Here is a 22887-nt window from a genome sequence, read left to right as displayed (position 1 = left end):
GAGAATCGAGATAGATAGGGAATTTAAGTCCGTGGACGCATTTAATTTGACTAGAAATGGAAATTTCAGTTCAGAATGTAAAATGAAAAACTAGAAAGAGCAGGGAGGATGTTTCTTAGATTAGTGCTCTGTCACTAACAACAAGAAAAAAATTTCTATTTTCTTTATCTTTTATTATTTTACAAATTTGGTTGTGTGAAATGGAAAAATGTGCATAGAAAGGGGTTTGTGCGGGAGAAAGTGTGCATCTTAGCAAAGCTATCATTGTGTACTATTGTCTCTAACAACATATGTTATAATTTTCTTCATTTTCTCACGTTTCACATAAGATTAATATTTGAAAGCTACTTTTCATACTTCTTCCTAGTCTTGCTTTTAAAGTCCTTCTGGCATACTTCTCACACAATGTTTGTCTTTCCTCTGCATATCAGAAAACTAGAAGTATTAAACAAAATAACTTTGACTTTGTCCTGAAGCTCTATTTTTTCTTGATTTCTAGAGATGGTAAACCAATATTAAGGTTTGATATAATCTTTAAGAATTCCACACAATGTAACTTATTTATCAATAACCATCAACTTTTCAGTCACTCTCAGCATCTACTTTGAACCATGGGGGCTTCACTGGGTGAGCAAGAACATACCGTGTGGGTTCATATTGGGGGATTGATATTGAGGAAAAAATGACATAATATATTGGGGGATATATAGGGGGTAAAGGGTTTTTATATTAGTAGTTATAAAAAATTGATCTCAAAATTAATGATAAAATATAAAGGGGTATAAAAATTGTTAATGAAAAAAAATGGATACCTACAATATCTAGTGGAATTATGGGTTTTTTAAATTGGGAAGGTGTATATTGGGTTCGTATTGGTAGGGGGTTAAATAATGTGATTTTTAGGGTTATTTTCCAATATGTAGTCAAGGGTATTTTTTAATATGTGACGAATGCATGTGATAGGTCAAAGGTTCATTCAGTGAATCCCCTGTGCTTTGAACTAACGATCTACAAATAGTCTTAGCATGTTTCATTGTCGAAGCTTTTCTTTTGGGGAGATTTCATTGTGTGCCTGAAGGGGAGGGGTCTCATTTTACCATATTTCACATTAAATTAATAGTTCAAAGCTAGTTCCCCATATTTATTTACTATGACATTTTTGCATATGGCAATAATAATAATAATTTCGAAGAGCGATTTTTATCACTCTATGCAGTGATGCATTGGATCAAATTTATTTAACAATGATACATTTTTATTATTAGTAATAGTTTATTTGTGAATGAAATGTGTTAAAAATCCCATGCTTTGCTGAAAACTATAGTACTCGTCATGTGGTCAAATCCCACTAACTATCGATTAGTTTTTACTACAATTTTTCCTATCTGCAGGTCAAACTTTGTTGACTATGTAATACATATGTTCATAATTTATAAGGTAGCATGATAATTGTAACCACTAATTTTGGTTGTGTTGTCCGTAAAAGAATTCTCGAGGTGTTCATTATGCAATATTTTTAGCATAAACATTACAAATGCATGTTAAATTAATTTTCAAAGGAGTTGGTTATAAATAGGATTTTTGTCCGCGTTGTACAATATTGTTCTGGTAGTTGCACATCATGAGGGATTATCTCTCCAAGCTCATTTCGAACAAAAGTGCAAAACATTTAGCATTTTTTATAGGTAAGCAATGCATTGTTTGTTCAATATGTGAGTATTTATAACATTTATACAATATAAAGTACAATCTTATAGAAATGATGTACACAGTTAAAATACAAGATAATGTGATAGCATTAAAGATGCTTACAGAAAATGCACTACTGTTGTATAGTTCTTATGTTTGAATTACTTCTATGCTATGAAATTAGAGCATCTTATTTTTCTTATTTCTATATATTTTATCTAACTAATGTCATCAGAGTAGAAAAAGTGAACACAAGAAGAATAGATACCGTTAACGACATTGATAACTTTTCTAAGAGGTATGTTTCTGTTGTATTTATTTTCCTTTGATTATATTTGCATTACATCACCCAGGGTTTTTTTTTTGGCCATATTTTTAATGTACTATAACTAAAAGAAAATTTGTTTCAATTTTTCAGGAAACATATAACACTTAGAGATTTAGATGCGGGATAAAAATTATAAGGAAAAAGGTACTTTGAACATTTCTATAAAACATTTGTATTTTTTAAAACTAAAATATATTTAGAATTTAAGTATATTAGTAGTGATTTCAATGTATTATTTGTGAACAGGAAAAATATATCATATTCGAATGAAGACATAGTAGAGATGAATATATAGATAGCAATGACCAAATACTACAAAAACATATATTGCAATAGAAAAAACAAAAGCAACGAAAAGCAACGAAGAAACAAAAGCAAATAGGTATTTTTGGGTAGGTTTAATTAACCATATTATTGTTATTATTTTTTTTTTGTCTTTTTGTTCTTCATTTTTGAATTTATTTCATTTCAATTCTCATGAATAGGAAAAAAGAAATCGAGTCCACATAATTATTGATCAAAGATATCAATGAAAATATAACTTAGAGTAATTGTCATGGTGTTGTCTTGGTAACATATCAACCATTTTTGACAAAGTTAACAAGACAAAAGAAATACTCTGTGTAGACTTAACATATAAGAAAGAGGAAATGAAAGTAACATTGATTGTGCCAACACATTTTATCAAACAACAAAACTTATTCCAAATGTTAGTGTTTCCATAAGAGATTTCAAAATTATTCCAAAGCATAAATATGACAATGGTGATTGTGGAAAAAATATTTGTCTAAATAGTTTTCATAGTGTAGAAAACTTTTGTCTTATTTGCACGCAGAGTACAAATTCTTTCCAAATATGACGACTGCAAATCTCTCATGTAATGAAGATGTGTTTTCTGTTGGCACAATCATTGTTATTGCAATTTCAGTAACACACAACAATGTAATATGTACTCGAAATCAAAGATGAAAATTCGAAACAGAACAAGGAAATCATAAGCTTTGGTTTTTTTGAATGTTTTATTGTTACAAAGTTATTTTCCATATGTTATACAATTTTCATGTATTTTTTACAAATATTGCATATGTGAAAGGTTCAAGTTCATGATAAACTTGTGTCAGCATGTGTTTCAATTCAAAGAGACTTGGAAAAAAACATTTTTCCACTGATCTTGCTAAAAAATATAGTTAGAAAACAAGAAAGAGTTTTTTAAACCTCACAATCGATGTTCATATGTTCATTGAAAATGGGAAAGAAAGACAAAAATATAAGAAAATTGCTTTCTTCGCCAAGTGGAACATGCATGGTAAACTATATTACATTGTTTATATAGACATAAATAAAGAAGAAGAAATTAAAGTACATTTCATTGCATGTTACTAAGACTTGTTTTCTACATCAATTTTACAGTACTTCCAATGATACCTGACAACAATTAATGCATATACGAATCCATTCAAGAGCGTATGTACAAAATGCAATACTCCAATTACAAGTTCTAGAGATATGAATAAAACTATGCTTTCATTGCACCACTTTCAAGCAGGACTCTCATTTCCTTTATTTCCATCGGTTAAAATGCATCATACATGAAAATGACATGATTGAAATACATTGTGTTCTAAGGGGTGTAGAACTAGAAAAATTATTACCTACACTATGACAAATTTCCTGTGAGCAATATTGTATAGACAAATCAAATGTTATTGATATTTTGTTCAATTTTGAGACACGTGACACATTTACAATAAACCATGAAAACATAGTTATATGTATATAATGACCATATTCTTTGTTTACATTGCTGAGCAATCTAGTAATGGCACAGTTCTCGTCACTTGCATTGTCAAGCATGCTAATATTGCCTTAAATTTTTTGGTTTAGTAATTGTATTTTTGTCAAATAACTCTTTCGTTTTAGTCGCTGATTGGGGTATGATTTCACATTATAAAGAAATATGCTATATTTATGTGAAAAAGATTAGCAATTCAATCATTAAAGCAAACAAAGCGATTTCTTTTACTAATGAAAATGCTAGTATGACATTGTACAAGAACTTATTTCAATGAACTATTCTTGTTTAGGCTCTATGTTTTGTACTATTCTATGTCATGTTTTGTTTCTTGCAGTCTTGTTTCTTACGTTGTTTTATTGATTTATCAAATTTTGAAGTTGTATAACTAGTCAGACAATATTACAGATTAGTTACACAGTAGTTTGTGGATTGGTTAATCATTTTCTGATGACATTGTTATTAATCAATAGAATTTAAAATCACAATTTTCTTTGTTTACATTATCGATAAAACCAATGTTCATTCTCTTAAAAAATATATTTTGTGGAGTATTTAAACAAATATCTAAATAAATCATTATCATATAGAGCTCAAACAAATTTCTAATTTTAATAAGCAAGATTACTATATTACTTATAAAATATGTTGCATATATACATATGTTTATAATCCAGAATAATTTGACATGTTTTTTTCCTTTAATTGTGTTGAAAATATTACAATACATAACTTTTAACATATATTGAAATTCAAAAATCATTGAGCAAATAACAAAATTTGGTAATGATTTCTTTACAAATTAACCATTGTTTCTGGACATTAATGCTTCTAGTGATTATGCATCTAGAACGAATATTTAATTGCTTCTAGTGCATCTTCAAGTCGCCTAAGCATTCACCGAAGTTCCAGTATCTTATCCACTAGTATTAAAATATCTTGACTAAGCCGCTAAGATATATTGGTTGAGCATTAAGATATCTTGGCTCTCTACATGTACCTCTTTCTCTGTGCTTTTTCCATTGTTTCCTTGGGCCATTTTCTCATTCTTAGTAAAAAATTCAAAGAAAAATAGACAAAATATAAAGCAAAGATTGAAAACAATTAACAATTTTAGAACAAACAAATTTCTTTAACAGGCAACAAGTCTACATATAATTCATTAAAGGTGGTAAGTCATATAAATCACGAATTGACATCTAATCTCTGAGTCCAAATTTAACTACTACCGATTTTAATGGTATTCATTAACCAATTATCACCATCAATATGGTTCGTATTTCCTCATATTTAATCAAAAAATACTATTATGAACTCTTTTACTTTAAATCATATACATTTTACTTAAATTCCAACTTGACCTAGTCTAATTGACATGATTATGTTTCATGATTGATTTGTTTTGCATGCTTTATAAATCAATATCAATACAATATTATATTAATATTCCAAATTGTATTATATTTTGATTAACTAAAGCTCTTTTGCTAATAAATATAAATCTTTTCTGTATTTATTCATTGAACCAACACGTATTCAGAAATTTACTATGTAGATTTGCCTTTCCATCAGACAACTTTAACTCTGCGAAAGATGAAGTGATTTAAGATCTTAGATGTCAATTTGTGGCTTAGATGCCTTATTTCCTTTGTCGTGATATCCAAATATTAAATGAACTCTATTCACTCAAATAAGTGAATTAGGTAGTAGTTGCACAATAAAATCTTTCATGTAAACTTTACACTTTAATATCCTAACAAAACTTTCAAGATCTATTTTTTTTTTAGGATTATCACTTTGCCAAATACCTTTCTGCTTTGAACATGACCAAAGAAACTAAGACTGAACAACACCATCCATCTCTATTTTGCACTTCCATATAGGAACAACATAATAGAAATGAGCCTAAAAATATTTATTCGATAAATAGGATTTGAAATAGATTCAATCTACCATCAAAGAAATGGAATCAGATCCATTCACATAAATATCAATTGGCCTCCAACCTAATATCTAATCTGTAAACTATACTTCTTCCACATATCTTCCATTTACGACTAACCTTTCTGACTAGTCAAATATACATGTAAATTTCCGATCACCAGCACCAGCACATGCAACATCTCTAACCAAACCCTTTATTTTAAAATCATTATGTATTCTTCAATTCACCGAATAATTATCGAAGGATGTATTTTATAATACCGATAGATACGATTATATTGATATGTTTGAAACCAATAATCATTACACAAAGCATCCAAGTAGTTGTTATTAAGCATTTCAGGGATAACATAATTGCGTATAGATTTATTGAATAGATATTAATATGACTGCTAAGAATAAATTAATTCTTGAATGCTAAGTGAGATTTCCAAGTTTTCGCATCTTCATAAACATTACTGTCTCGACATATTTTTTGCATATGACACACTTGTCCTTTCTCACATGCTCTAGTACGAAGTGCTTCCAATATTTTGTATGTTATATATTATCATTATAATAATTACGTAATAAAATATGTTATAAACACTAATGTTAAACTACATAAATAATGAGTATAATATGCGAAATTAAATTTGATAAATGAAAATTGATATTGTATATTGGCTATGAAGTGCGGATAAGTTGATTGTAAGATAGTGTATGTTAGCTTTGAACTTTTCTGCATTCAATCTTCACACTCAAATAAGGCTCTGCGCTTACACATGTGTCCTGATAAAAAATCTACAGTCTACTCTACAACAACAATAGAAAATCATTATTCTTTGTACTTTCGCGTTTTCTTATTAGAATTCATGAATTATGGCTATAATTGTTGACTCTATGCTTACAAATTCACTTAGTGTGTTGTATACTATCCTTAGGCCGATTCTGTCATTTGTTTCCAAATTCCCATGTATTCCCATTTGTAACTTTTCTAGTAGACAAAGGTTCACGATTTCCATGAAAAGGAAGGAAATAGTGAAAACTCTGTACAATGTTGACACGTAATTAATTTAACTATGAACAAATTTCAAATTACTACTATTATGTTTCTTTTTGTGAATATTTTATTGTGCAGATGAAAAGAATTGTGCGGTACAATGATAGTGCAAAGGGAAAACTAATCTTAAATATTTTCCATTGAAAATTTTTACATATTTACATATGTGCAAGAAAACAAAAGTGCAGAAAGAACTTTATAACTTTAATTCGTAATCTAATGATATTTTACATTTTCCTATAACATAAAACTAAAACTTTCATTATGAGATCACAACCTTTAATCAATTAATTAGCAAATCCTTTAGTGCAGACTGTTGAGGTCCACACATAATACCTCCTCTGCAGTTCGACACATGTGCCTATTTTCACAAAGATAATCATAAACAATGCTTACAATGCTTCTGCAAAGAGTTTTGTGCTCTATAAAATTCCACCTTTTCTACACTAGCTAATAATGGCACTAATGCTAACTACCAAAGAATCAAGAAAATTGAGGATGATACACAAAATTTTGAATTACTACTAGTATGTTTCTTTGTACGAGGTGCAAAAGGAAATTTATAACTTCAATTCATAATCTAGTGATATTACACATTTTCCTATTACATAAAAGTACATCTTTCTTTATGGGAGAGCTTGAAAGCTTCCTCTACAAAATGGACTTCCTCTAGACTCCCATACATATGCCTAATTTCACAAAAATAACCATAAACAAAGGTTATAATGCTTGTGCAAAGAGTTTTGTGTGAATTCATTCTACATAACTTTGTGGGCACTTTGCACAAGTTTTACTAGATTAACTAATGATATTCAAAATACAGAGATATGCATTATTTATAATTGAAATATTACCAAGAATATCATGTGGATCTAAAATATCTGCATTGGTGTTATTGCGAACATCAAATATGGATTATTTAATACTAAAATATTAGCAACAAAAGCATTTAGTATGGAGTGCAGAGATCAACACAATTGAATCTTGAAAAGTTTCTCCACAAAAGGACTTCCTCCACACAGAATCTTGTCCGCACTCCACACAACCTTTACTCAATTGACTAATGATATTCGAAATATAGTTATATGCATTATTTATAACTAAACAATTACCAATAATATCGCATGATTCCATCGCTTCCCTTAGTGTTATTGTGAACAAAAATATGGATTATTTAATACTAAAATATTAGCAATAAAATATTTTAGTGTGGAATGTGGAGATCTGCACAATGAAAGCTTAAAAGTTTTTTGTGCATGGACTTCCTCTTCACTTCTGTGTCAAGACTTTTAGAACAATTTGGGTTTTAATTGTACAAAATTGTGTTCTCACTTTGCACAACATTTACTCAATTAACTACTGATATGCATTATTTATAATTAAAATACTACCAATAATATCGTATGGGTCCATCGCTTGCCTCATTGTTATTGTGAAAAACAAATATGTATTATTTAATACTAAAAATATTAGCAATTAAATCATTTAGGATAGAGTGAAAAGATCTGCACAATGGAAGTTTGAAAACTTCCTCCGCACCGTGGAATTTCTCAACATGAGCAAGAAACATTTGAAAAAGAGAATCACCTTCTTGTATTATAATTACTTTAGTACAAAAGTAGAACATACATGTATCAAAACTTTTATGAGCATGTAAATTATTATCTAACACCATTCTACATATATAAATATGTGTGAGAAAAGGTAAGGTGCAGAAGGAACTTTATAACTTTGATTCACAATATAATGACATTACACACTTTCTTGTTACATAAAAGTATATTTCCATTGTGTTTCCTTTCCTATTAACATATCATTCATGCTTTTGCACCTTCTGTTCTCTTGCACGTCCCCCATCCTACACACATTCTTCTTTAGGCACAATGAAAATTTCTTCCTAACCTTCGTATTCCAATCCCCGTTCTCCTTCATATGCAATCAAGTCATTCATTCCATGCATATTGACAACTGTATGAGACTGCATTTTAACATAGTTGTTAACAAATTCTTGTAGAGAGAGCTTCTAGTATATTGAGGTCTTTTATTATGAGAGCATAACATTTGATCAATTAATTAGTTATGCACAACTGTTCTTCCATACAAATACAACTATGAAAGTACTAAATGGAAAATAACCTAAAAATTAAGCAAAGAAAAACTCTCCCTACCCTATAAAGGACTTGCACATCCATACAACTATTATGAGAGAAATCTTGAAAGATTATTCTACACAATCGACTTCCTTTGGACTCCTTTACATATGCCCAATTTCACAAAATAAACATAAACAAAGCTTACAATGCTTATGTGGAGAGTTTTGTGTGAATTCATTGTACATAACTTTGTGTGCACTCTGCACAACCTTTACTCAATTGACTAGTGACATTCGAAATACAAAGATATGCATTATTTATAATTACAGTATTACCAATAATATCATATCGGTTTATTGCTTAACTCGATGTTATTACGAACAACAAATATGGATTATTTAATACTAAAATGTTAGAAGAAAAGGCATTTAGTATAGAGTGCAGAGATCAGCGCAATGAAAGCTTGAAAGCTTTCACTACACAATGGAATTCGTCTGCACATATTTTTTCCGCACTCCACACAACCTTTACTCAATTTACTAGTGATATTCAGAGAACAACTATATGCATTATTTATAATTAAAAAATAACCAAAAATATCGTATGGGTGCACTGCTTCCCTTGATATTGTTGCAAACAACAAATATGGATTATTTAATGCTAAAATATTAACATTAAAAGACTTTAGTGTGGAGTGTGGAGATATGCACAATTAAATATTGAAAGCTTCCTCTGCACAATGGACTTCCTCTACACTTAAGCACCAAGAATTTCAGAATAATTCTCAATTGACGAGTGATATGTGTTATCTATAATTAAAATATTATAAATAATATCATATGCACCCACCACATGCCTTAGTGTTATTTCAAAAAACAAATATGCATGATTTAATACTAAAATATTAGCAATAAAAGACTTTAGTGTGGAGTGCGAAGATCCGCTCAATGGAAACTTGAAATCTTCCTCTACACAGACTTCCTCTACATAGTGGACTTTGTTCGCACTTCCACACATGTGCCTAATTTCATAGACATAACCATAAACAAAGTTTTCATGTTGTTTGCATGGGGAAGGAGGGGCAAATCAGAAGTGTATCAAAAATTGTATGAACACATAAATGCTTATATGATGTTGATCCTGCATATGAAAATATGGTATTTTTTAGCGATCATGCCTCTTCCAAGTGCAAAGGTGTGTGAGTGTGGTGGTTTAAGTTCCTTGCTCCACACACCATCCTTCCACACATATTTCAAACCGTTTTGTTGTCACCATTGTAGCATTATTCCTGCTAATGAAATATGGGACCCACATCAATTAATAACTACTTTGAATGTCAGTGACTGACTAAAAGGAGTTATTAAGTACAAAGATAACTATGCAGAGGAAGATGTGCAGTGGTGATTATGTGAAGGAGGCTGTGTAGATATGGTTGTTATTTTGAAGCATGTGCAGAATTAATTAGCAGTAGAGGTAGGGACTATGCTACATCACAACTATTAATCTTGTTTTACATGTAGCAAAATCAGATGGAAAATAGATTCAAATTGTACACTCACATGGAGAGATATTCTTGATCAACCATGATACATAGTCAAAATTACATTTCTCAACTATAAAAGAATTTATGTAACAAATCCTCTATGTCGTCTCAACATCAATGTAAGGAAGAATAAATCAAATATACAATACTTCTCCATTCATTTAAACCAAAACCATGTTTTAGTACATGTAACTTTCATTTATGGGTCTATAATTTCAAAGAAAATTTGACTATGTCGAAAGAAAAATGGACAAATCCACTTCTCACTGCTATGTTTCATCACCTTCATAGTAAAATCAACTGATCATCATTTTTTGTGCTACATAATCACATCCACTCGAGGTATTTCAATGCCTGCAAAGCCAAAACTACTTCTATTTGACTGGTCCTTGTCATGGCTATTGTAAACTTGTGCTGGAGCCAAGGTTTTAGTTACCCTGTAGAAAATTATGCCCCTAGTCCCACTACCTAGGTATCAATATTCAATAGATCTACTTGTGTTTCCATAGACAACAAAACCTCCATAGAAAGAGGTAGCTCTTGCATAAATTCCAGTGGGAGAGGTAGGAGTACTATTTAAAGTGTTTTTATTGTTATAGTAACCCCCACTGGTGGAAGGTACATATGAAACACTGGTTCTAAAATCAAAATCATTATACCCAGTGGTTCCATTTCAAGAATACCCATCTCTCCCTCCAAGTGTAGCACCATAACTAGTGTTCATTGGATTGAAGCTATGAGCATTGCTGACACCATAATTTCCTCCTCGACCTAGAGGGTTGAATCTTAGTGTTGAAAGCATAAAAAATAAAGAATCAAGAAGACTTGGAAGAATCACATAGATAATTACGAGTTAAAGAGGATAAAATGGATTCTTCTTTACTCAAAGTTCAAAGTTATTGAGAAATCTAGGGCATAACAATTAAGTGATTTCTCTTCTATTAGTAACTGCTTGTGAGTGCTTTTTACTTCTTTAGATTAGGATCTTATTTAAGTTATTAGTGTTATTCTTAATCAAACAACTACCAATGCATAAACCATAAAGAGACAAGAGACACAAAATATAGGCTATCAAACAGGGCCAAAACCTCTCACTCTTTGAGGGGAAAATCCAAAAAAAATCTTCTTCTTATAGAGATTCCAATTGACAAATACCAAGACCAAGCCCCTTGACCTATTTTCCACTCCAAGACCAAGCCACAAAGCTTCTTCTTCCTTCAATGAAAATAAAATTTCATCCTCCTTTACTACTGCCTTATAGATCTTGACTTCCTCTTCTTTGTTTCAAATCTGCAACTTCTTGGCTTACTTCAGAAATCCTAGCATGTGTGAAGTGTCACGGTTGAGCCCATGATTCCATTTGATTTTAGGTGGAGATTGCTTTCTTAACAACTTGGATTTATGTCACCCTAATTCTTCACCCAAAATACTCTCCTTATAGTGACTATGATATTCCAGATTTCTTCTTGCAATAGATAGCAGAGATCTCTTGCATGTGTGGAGGTTTTTTGACCCAAACATAATCCCAAAATAACCATAGAGACCTCACTGCTCTTTCCTTCTTCCCCGCTGGTTATTAGGCTCCTTCTTGATCACATTTTCACTGCTTCACTTTAGACTTTCTTCACCAAAAATCTGTGTTTTGAAATTAGGCCGAGCTGCCTATTTACAGTGATTGCCCAGGATAATAAGCCGACTTGACAGTGAGCTAGTCTAGTGTGTCTTTTGAGGAGATTTAATTATTCTTCTTGACTCTGACTTGAAGGAGGTGACTTTTTTCTTGTCTTGGAGGGATTTCATACTCATTTAATGACTCGTACAAAATGTAACATGCCCAAGAAGGGCCCTTCATACATGACATTGCCTCATTTTGACCTTATGACCAATCCTAAGGACTCACAATGGGAGTCATACTAAAAACAAAATTCTTTGCTCATCAATTACATAAAATCACAACTACACATGTCATTATGAAGACAAAACCTAGTTACACTTTTCAACACTCCCTCTTAACTAGGGAGGTATTCATAATGATACGTGGTCATTCTCAATTTGAATAATTTCTCATAAGAAGAGTTAGATTGGTAACCCATCTGTTTAGCATCATATCAACCAACATTTTCACATAACAAGGCCTTGACTAACAACTCTATCTCTCCACGAGATTTGAGCACAATACTGGTGAGACCAATGATGTATAGACACCCTCATCATTGTCTCTCTCAGAACATACCCCGCATGGGTTCTCAGGGTGTGTTCCACTAGGACTATCCTTATCTTGGATTCCTAGTCCTCAAAGAACATCGGTCCTCAACAACTACTCTTATCTTGGATGCCCTAATACATCCTCAAAGAGCGTCATATGCCAGATGTTTACCTAATCCTCCATTATGTCTTCCCAAGTGAAGAAAATAATAATGTGTCTATCTCTCCCTCTTAATTAGGGAGGGCATATCTATTCCAATAAAGGAATGTACTCATTCCTATGAAAGGAATGTACCTAAGCTCCCTCTTTTATTAGCAATTTCAAATTTTCTTCCAAGTAAGAAACTTGTGTCCAGACTCCCTCTTAATTAGGGACCTACAAAATATCCTCAAGTGGAGATGATGGGACAACCAACTGCTTGAAGAAATCCTCCTCATGATTTCATGAACTTCTTTTTATTATCTAGGAGTCGTGATGTTTGTGACTTATACATAGGGCACCGACCATCCATCGCTTTCATCCAGAGTCATCCATGCCATCATCAGAAAGTGATCCATCCGTTCATATCTAGGCTTCCTTCATGCCATGCTACTTTCTTCATGCCATGTTTACTTAAGGATATTTCATCTTACTACATGTGCATCGTTGGTGGAAGACATCTAAAGATATTCCCCTGACAACCCTGCATAAACCCATCCAGATATTTGTTCAAAAATAAAGGAATGAACATTAAAATAAACATTACCTTTTTGATGGTCTTTTATCATGAAATATTTTAGTTTGCATTATCATCTTGCATACATATCAACACATGTCCCAAAGATATATATTGTGAAGGGTCTCTTTCTTTCTCAGACTTCATGAAAGTCTTCACATCTTTCATGAAGATATCCTAGTCAAATATTATTGGTATTTTGGATGTTGATTCCCTTTAGCATGGTTTCATATTCCATGATCTCTTACTTCCTTTCTTCACACATTTCATTCCCAAGAGATTCCAATCAGAGTTCCTCAATTATTGTCAGCCACCTCATATTTCATATGAGGACATATTATGTTTATTTCATCTAGTGAATGTGTGACCCATGCATTCCTGCATCCCTTTGAGGGAGGAGAACCTTTCTTTTGATCATGCTCTTAAGATAGAGCATTGGTTCATGATATCTGCAACCATATGGCATGACTTCCGCAATATCAAATGTAAGCATACATACCTCATTTTTCCTTTGGATCATCCAAAGTTCTTGCAGAAACTTCATTGATTGAAAGAGCTCTTGATCTGCTTCACTTTTATGTCATCATACCATCATCCCATGAATTCCACAAATTTGGAATTCTTGATGAAAAACTTGCTTCTCATCACAATCAGTGAACCTTTTAATGAATATTCCATCATAGAATATTCAGGATTTAAAGTATCCCCATCAACATATGTTTCCTTTTGACAGATGTGTGATGAACCTTGTACTAGATGAACTTGCCACTTATGTTCCCAATGATATTCCCAAGATCTATATCCTTCACTTTCATAAATTCTAACCATCTTCCATGATTTTCTATGATGATGTCCCAAGCTCTTGCTTTCAATGCTTCTATGATACCATGATGCATCCCATAATTTTTCTTAGTGAATAATGATAGCCATATCTTACAATAGAAGACTTAGGAACTTGAGAAGAACTTAGGTGAGGAAGATTATCTCAATCATAATAGAGATATCTTACTTCCTCATTCTTGGATTTCTTGTTTTTAGCTTCCTCCACTTCTTCAGTGATATGGGCTTCTTCTCTTCCTCTTTTTTTGTTGTCCTTCTTGATATTAAAATAATCTATTTTGTAGTGCCCATATTCTTGAAGCCCATAGCATTGAATCTTAGCCATGTCCCTTTTCATTTTCCAAGAACCATACTTTCCACATTTTCTTCTTGTCGTTGTAGCATAAGCTTGATTTTTCTCACTTGCTCCTTCATCGGATTTGGCCTTTAGTTTAGATTCTTCAATCTTGCACAACAACCATAGATCCTAGAATGGAGTAGCTTCTTTCTTCCCATAAATACTTGAAGTAAAGTTACTCCACTCCTCCCATAGTGAATTTAGTACAACTATAGTCATTTCTCAATTAGACATGACTTCTCCCAGATCTTGTAGTTGATCCCCAATTTCAGATATCCTCATAAAGTATGAGGCCATTCCATCTTCCCTTGACATCTTCAACTTGTAGATTTCTTACCTTAATGAGATGAATTCTCCAGAAATTCTTACACAATAAAACTCTACCACTTTGTCATATATTTCCTTTGAAGTTTCAATTTTAGATACATATGGGATGAGGGGATCCTTGATGGATTCTATGAGAATCCTTTGAGCCCTAACTTCCCCTTTCATATACTTGGAAAGATCTTGCGCATCTTCCTTTCTTGGTTTAGTGATAGAACCTTTGACATGTTGTATAACCTCATTTTCAATATAGTTTCAATCCCCAACTAGTTTGTTGATTTCCTTAGAAAAAGAAATTTTGACAGATTTAGATGTGGACATAAATATACTTAATTGATATGATGCTCCTTCTTCTTGCTGCTTCCTTGATGTTGATGATGATGTAGAGGATATAAAACTTATCCTTGATGAAGGCAATTTTCTTCAAGAATAATCCTTGATCCCACAAGGAGTGAGATGACACTGCCTTTTGATCTAGCTTCCTTTGGATGAATAGTCTTCAATTTTTTTATTATCTTGAGTAGATGTAGGGTTTTGGCCTTCTTTTCTTGATGGTGATCTTAATACTTCTTTGTAGACTTCTTTGATATAAGGTTATGATGTTTCCTTTGAACTCAAGATGATCTTTTCTTTGATGCCTTCCTTGATATTTTATCCTTGAGTGTCCCTTGATAAGATGCCCTTCCTTGACTTAGTCACCTTAGCTTTGATACCATGTTGAGAAATCTAGGGGATAACAATTAAGTTATTTATCTTCTATTAGTAACTGTTTGTGAGTGATTTTTACTTCTTTAGATTAGGATATTCTTTAAGTTATTAGTTTTCTTCTTCATCAAACAACTACCAATGCATAAACCATAAAGAAACAAGAGACACAAAATATAGGCTATCAACCAAGGCCAAAAACTCTCATTCTTTGAGAGGAAAACCCGAACCAATTCTTCTTCTTATAGAGATTCCAATTGATGAATAACAAGACTAAGACCCTTGACCTATTTTCCACTCCAAGCACAAAGCTTCTTCTTCCTTCAATGAAAGTCAAATTTCATCCTTCTTTACTGTTGCCTTCCAGATCTCGACTTCCTCTTCTCTGTTTCAGATCTACAACTTCTTGGCTTACTTCAGAAATCCTAGCACGTGTGAAGTGTCACCTTTGAGCCCTTGATTCCATTCGCTTTTAGGTGGAGATTTCTTGCTTAACAACTCGGCTTGATGTCACCCTAGTTCTTCACCCAAAATACTATCCTTACAGTGATAGTGATATTTCCATTTTCTTCTTGCAATAGACATCAAAGATCTCTCACACGTGTGGAGGTTTGTTGGCCCAAAAATAGTCCCGAGATAACCCTAGAGACCTCGTTGTTCTTTCCTTCTTCCTTGCTGGTTATTAGGCTCCTTCATGATCACCTTCGCACTGCTTCACTTCAAACTTGATTCAATGCAAATATATGTTCTTAAATTAGGCCGAGCTACCTATTTATAATGGTTGCCTAGGATAATAAGCCAACTTGACATTGAGCTAGGCCAACGTGTATTTTGAGGAGATTTCATTATTCTTCTTGAAGTCGAATTGAAGGTGGAGACTTTGTGCTTGTCTTGGAGGGCTTTCACACTTGTTTAATAACTCATAAAAAATGTAACATGCCAAAGAAGGGTCCTTCATACATTACATTGACTCAATTTGACTTTATGACCAATCCTAAGGACTCACAATGGGAGTCATACTAAAAATAAAATTCCTTTCTCATGAAATCCATGAGACAAGAATCACAAAAATAATTTCATTTTTCTTCTTTTAATCAATTACATAAAATCACAATTACACATGTCATTATGAAGACTGAGCCTAGTTACACTTTTCAACAAAAATAAAATAACAAGGATGAGTTTGATGGGAAAAGGAAAAAATTAGCAGGAGAAAAAATGTAGAAAGATTTCCTGGTGTATGAATCTTGTACCAAATAGGAGAATCATGTTTTAACTGAAAATGTGTAATTACTTGAGTGTCGTGTGTATAGAAAAATCTCCCAACATATGAATCTTGTACCAAACATGACTGAAAATATGTAATTAGTTGAGAATGATACGTATATGTGTGTGTGTTATATGTATGTTTGGAATTTTACATTTTATAGGTAATTTTGTTATTTTTATTAATCAATTTAAATTTTGTGTTATTTGTATTATTAAAATTTAACATTTTATATTTGTATTATTGAATTTTTTATTTTATTTTTATAGATAACAATGCTATTTTTATTAATCGCTTTAAAAATTTTAGTACCTATATTTAAGATAATTATGATATTTTGTGTTAGTGAGATTATTGAAATTTTGCATTTTGTTTTTAGTGTTTATATTTATGTAATTATTATTAACATTATTGAAATTGCATTTTGTTTTTAGTGTTTATATTCAAGTAATTATTATTAACATTATTGAAATTTTACATTTTAAAACGTTTACATTGCTCATGGAAAATGTGGTTGAAGTAACATGGAAAGTATCTTGATTAATAGTTGAATATATAATTTTATAGACTCAAAAAATGTATGAATGAATGTTAAAGTTTCCCACAAGAATAAATATATGAGCATCCATATAACTATATTTGGCCAATCTAAAATAGTTTATGTTGGAACTAATACTGAGAGGGGGGGGGGGGGTGAATCAGTATTATTAATTTCTTTTCAATAAACCATCCAGATTTATGCTTTAAAGTATTCTTCTGATATTGATAATTAACTTGTATATCAGAACCATATAATAATGAATCAAGAACAGTAAAAACAGATAGTCACACAAAGGAACACCAGATATAAGGTGGAAACCCAATGTGGGTGAAAACCACCTGCTGCAATATGTCTCTATCTTCTTTCAAATAGAATTTCTTTTACAATGATTTTGTACTGGTGCAGTCCTTTACCAGTACGCAGGCTGCAACCTGCAGAGAGCTACAACTCTCTCTCGTTCTCCAGTCTCTCCTGGAAGGGAGCTACAACTCCCTACTTCGTTCAAGGACCACGTTTCATTAATTTTCAGACTGGATCCAAGAAGATCAAATGATCATAAAGTATAAATGATTCTTCAGAAATACCCAAACCTCAGATCAATACATGTTTTCTTTATAAAGCAGATCACCCACGCGCCAACCCAAGCACTAGCTATAAATGAATATCTGACCTGGTCACCTTTTAATCAGAGGTTGTATATGCCAGAATCATACCATAATGCAGAGGACATACATGTTATAGAGCACCCAGAGGCTAGACACAAGACAAACCCAATATCTGGACCCAGAGACCTTTAGTGAATCAACAGAAGACGCTATATTAGAGTTAAGGAATGACTGCTACTTCCCTGCGGTTGGCTGCTCTCAACTGAACTGCAATACCCCCGAAGCGATGCGGATCTGCCGTCCTGCGCGCATTCTTCTTGAATTCGGTTCAGTAGATTGCTCCTTGACAGATCATAAGAATGCCGATCTATTCTCCCTTAAGATCTTCAATTCATAATCGATACTTTGCCACCAGATCCCCTTTCTCTTTATATAATCACGCATTTGATAAAACCATGAATCGAAACCATAGGATCCGAAAACCTGAGGCGCAACTGTTTTTGACCGATCTTCTTAAGAATAGGCTTAAGCGGGAAAACGATGAAAATGGTCCAAACCACAAAAGGCGGACTTTTAACTTAATGCATCCAAACTAATAATATATCGGGTCCAATCCTTATTGCTATCGGCGCCTGCCCATCTCATGGTTTATTCCTGACGTCCGATCCGATGGATCGGATGCGATATGCCCCATTAACCAACCTTTATTTATATATCGGGTCCGCTCCTTTCATCGCTATCGGAGATTTGAAGTGGGAGGCCATTATAAGATGGGCGAACACCGCGGATGCGATTTAATATGAAATGCTTTTAATTCCTTCATCAGGTCCGACTCCTCTTTTCACAATCGGAGGATTGGGGTGGGCGACCCTTTATGTATTCCGATATACTGTGGACGCGATATTTTTATAAACCATGTTTTGATGCCTTCATCGGGTCCGCTCGCAATCGGAGGTTTCAACAAAGTCCGACGCGCATATATGCCGAACTGCGGATGCGATATTATTATATATTGCCTTTAATGCTCCCATCGGGTCCACTACCTCTTTATCGCAATCGGAATTCAGGGCTTTTAAGCATTGGACACGATATTATTATACGTCAAGTTTAATTCCACCATCGGGTCCGCTGAGTTATCGTAATCGGAGGATTTGAGGTGGGCGACCCTTTATGTATGCAATGCTGTGGATGCGATCTTGTTATAAACCATGATTGATGCCTTCATTGGGTCCGCTCCCAATCGGAGGTTTCAACGAAGTCACTTAGCCGGGCCCCCGACGCGCATGGATGCGATATTAATATAAACCAATTTTTAATGCCACCATCGGGTCCGTTGCGATATGCCATCGGGTCCATATGTGCCGAAACATATTTAACTTGTGTTGTTTCCGCCAAAAAGGAAAAAGGCCTTTGATTATTGTAAAAGCATATATATATGGGTTTTACGCACCCAACCAACTCTCGATAATATAAATGCATGCATATATGGGTTTTAGGCGCCCAAATACCTCCGATATCATTAATACATGTGTATATGGCCTTTCTTCTCTAATACATGAGTATATGGCCTTTCTTCTCTCCTCTTGGCTCTTCTTGTCCTCATCATGGTGTATATAAGAGAAATGACTGTCTAAGAGAGGGTTGCCATCAAGTTCAACATATGTTCATAATGCCATAATGCCAACAATCTCCCCCTTTGGAGTTGATGGCAACAACACCATCCAAAAAAGCACTCTCCCCCTTTGACATCAAGGGCAAAGGGTAGATATCTGCTTCTCCTAACTATTTCTCCCCCTGAGAGCTTGCTACTCCTGATTTTGCCCCTCTGACTTTAGGACAGAAAGTCGAGCTATTCTGGCTATATATAAACTACGAACCGCGCTATACTGCCTACATATAATATAATTCAGCATCTTTATTGCCATGGAAAGATACAGTTCATTTACCCAACATACTATAATGCCAACAATGAATTATGCTCCCCTTGAACCTTGTACCCGTATACCCCATCAGAACCTCACGTACAAGCACCAATATGAGAATTAACAGTAGGATGATGCGTCGACAATCCCCAGCTTCTACCTGAGGTATTCAAAAGTCTCCCTGGGCAATGGTTTGGTAAATATATCAGCCACTTGTTCCTTAGAAGAAATGTATTCCAACTTGACCTTTTGTTCAAGCACTTGTTCTCTGAGAAAATGATACTTGATTGGTATGTGCTTGGTTTTTGAATGCATGACTGGGTTCTTTGAAATGCTGATTGCACTTGTATTATCACATAAGATGGGGATAGGTGGAGTACAAGTGATTTGGAAATCCTGTAAAGTCTGCATCATCCAAAGAAGTTGGGTGCAACAAGATGCAGCAGCTACATATTCTGCTTTAGCTGTAGATAAGGCAATTGAACTCTGTTTCTTGCTGAACCATGATACTAATCTGGAACCCATAAAGAAAGCACCACCACTTGTGCTTTTCCTGTCATCCACACTTCCAGCCCAATCTGCATCTGTGTAAGCATGAAGTGTGAGATCTGTGTCTCTAGGATACCATAAGCCATATTTTTGAGTTCCTTGAAGATATTTGAAGATTCTTTTTACTACCTGAAGATGAGTTTCCTTTGGATTTGCCTGAAATCTTCCAACTATTCCAACTGCATGCATGATGTCTGGTCGGGTACCTGTCAAATAAAGAAGACTTCCAATCATAGATCTATATGTTGGTTGATGAACTGCAGCTGATTCATCATTCGCACTAAGACTGCATCCTATAACCATGGGGGTACATACTGGTTTTGAATCTTCCATGCCATACTTCTTCAAAATGTGCTTGAGGTACTTGGTTTGAGACAAGAAGATACCGTCTTTATTTTGTTGGATTTGCAATCCAAGAAAGTATGTCAGTTCACCTAGTAGGGACATTTCGAATTCTTTCTGCATTACCGAGGCAAAGTTTTGACTCATAGCTTCTTCATTGCTGCCAAAGATAATATCATCTACATACACAACAAGTATTAGCAACTTGTCATTTTCAATTTTTATATAAAGATTGCTATCTGCTGATCCTTTTGAAAAACCTTGTTGATGAAGATATTTGTCCAAACGGTAGTACCAAGCCCTTGGAGCCTGTTTAAGACCATAAAGAGCCTTTTTCAATCTGCATACAAGATTTGGATCATTCCCAAGAATGAAACCATCTGGCTGCTCAATGTATACTTCTTCTTCTAAGTCTCCATTCAGAAAAGCTGATTTCACATCCATTTGAAATACTTTGAACTTTTGAAAGCTTGAGAGAGAAAGGAACATTCGGATGGCCTCAAATCTTGCAACAGGAGAAAATGTTTCTTCAAAATCTATTCCTTCTTGTTGGGCATACCCTTTACACACCAGTCTTGCCTTGTTTCTAATTACCTCCCCATTTTCGTTCAACTTATTTTTGAAGATCCATTTTGTTCCTATGACATTCTTATCCTTTGGTCTAGGAACCAACTCCCAAGTGTTGTTCTTTTCGATCTGTTCAAGTTCTTCATCCATTGCCTTGACCCAACATTCATCCTTGCATGCCTCTCTTACATTTTGTGGTTCAGTGGAGGAGAGTAATGCCAAATATCTTGAAGCTTCTGTAGTTGTTCTTCTAGTTTGTATGTCTGCCTCTTTTTGTCCCAAAATCTGAGATTCTGGATGATTCTTCTGTACATACCTGGATGGAGTCTTTTCTTCTATCCTTATCTGTTCCTCTGGTGCTTCTTGAGGTTCTTCTTCTTCATCATTCTATCTTTGAGGGTAGTCTTCATCTTCTTCGATATTTTCATGATTTACTTGCCTAGGAATGTATCCTTTTTCATCAACCACTACATCAATGCTGTCAACAATTCTTCCAAGTCTTTTATTGTAACACTTATATGATTTATTATAAGGCGAATAACCAAGGAGAATGCCTTCATCTGCTCTAGGCTCAAGTTTGCCAAGCTGTTCATCAGTATTCTTAATATAGAATTTGCTTCCAAAAATTTTAAATGCTTTACCGAAGGAGTCTTACCATACCAGAGCTCATGAGGAGTTTGAGTGCTGTTCACTCGGACATTTGTTTTGTTGAGAATAACAACCACGACATATGCATCTTCACCCCAGAAGGTTGCAGGAGTTCCAGATTCATCAAGCATGGCACGGGCCATTTGTTGGACTGTTCTGTTCTTCCTTTCCACCACTCCATTTTGCTGAGGAGTCCTTGCTGTAGAGAATTCCCTTTTTATTCCATGCTCTTCACAGAAATCGAAAAATTCATTTGAGGTAAATTCCCACCTCTGTCAGACCTGAGACACTTAATTTTGTGATCTGATTCATTTTCGACCAAGACTTTGAAGTATTTAAATTTTTCAAATGCTTCGTCTTTGTGTTTCATAAGTCCTAACCAAACAAACCTGGAGAAGTCGTCAATGAATAATATAAGGTATTCCTCTCCTCGAGGTGTCCTTGTCCTAAATGGACCACATACATCTGTATGAATAAGTTCGAGAGATTTGCTAGCTGATCCTTCCTTCTCAGGGAAGTTAGTCCTGGTTTGTTTACCAAACTGACATGATTTGCATATTGTGTTCTCTAGAATTTTGATATCTGGAAGATCACGAACTACCTGATACTTGCATGCTTTCCTTATTTGTGAAAAACTTAGATGCCCCAACCTCCGGTGCCATAACCAGTGCTCATCATCCTTGCTCATATAGCATTGTTGTTGTCCTTCTTCAAATATGTATAGATTGTTTGGAGATCTTTTTCCTTTGATCACTGTTTCACCTGTATCAAGATCACGAACACGACATCCATTTGATCTAAATATTACCTCGGTTCCTTGATCGCACATCTGACTGACACTTAGAAGATTATGTTTCAATCCATCAACGTACAAAACATTTCCTGCTT

Source organism: Pinus tabuliformis, chromosome Q, assembly GCF_031772625.1.
Source record: "Pinus tabuliformis cultivar Carrire ecotype Pingquan chromosome Q, CPIR1, whole genome shotgun sequence".
In the NCBI taxonomy this organism is placed as follows: Eukaryota; Viridiplantae; Streptophyta; class Pinopsida; order Pinales; family Pinaceae; genus Pinus; species Pinus tabuliformis.
The sequence above is the reverse complement of the archived record's forward strand: the minus strand, read 5'-3'. Positions refer to the sequence as shown.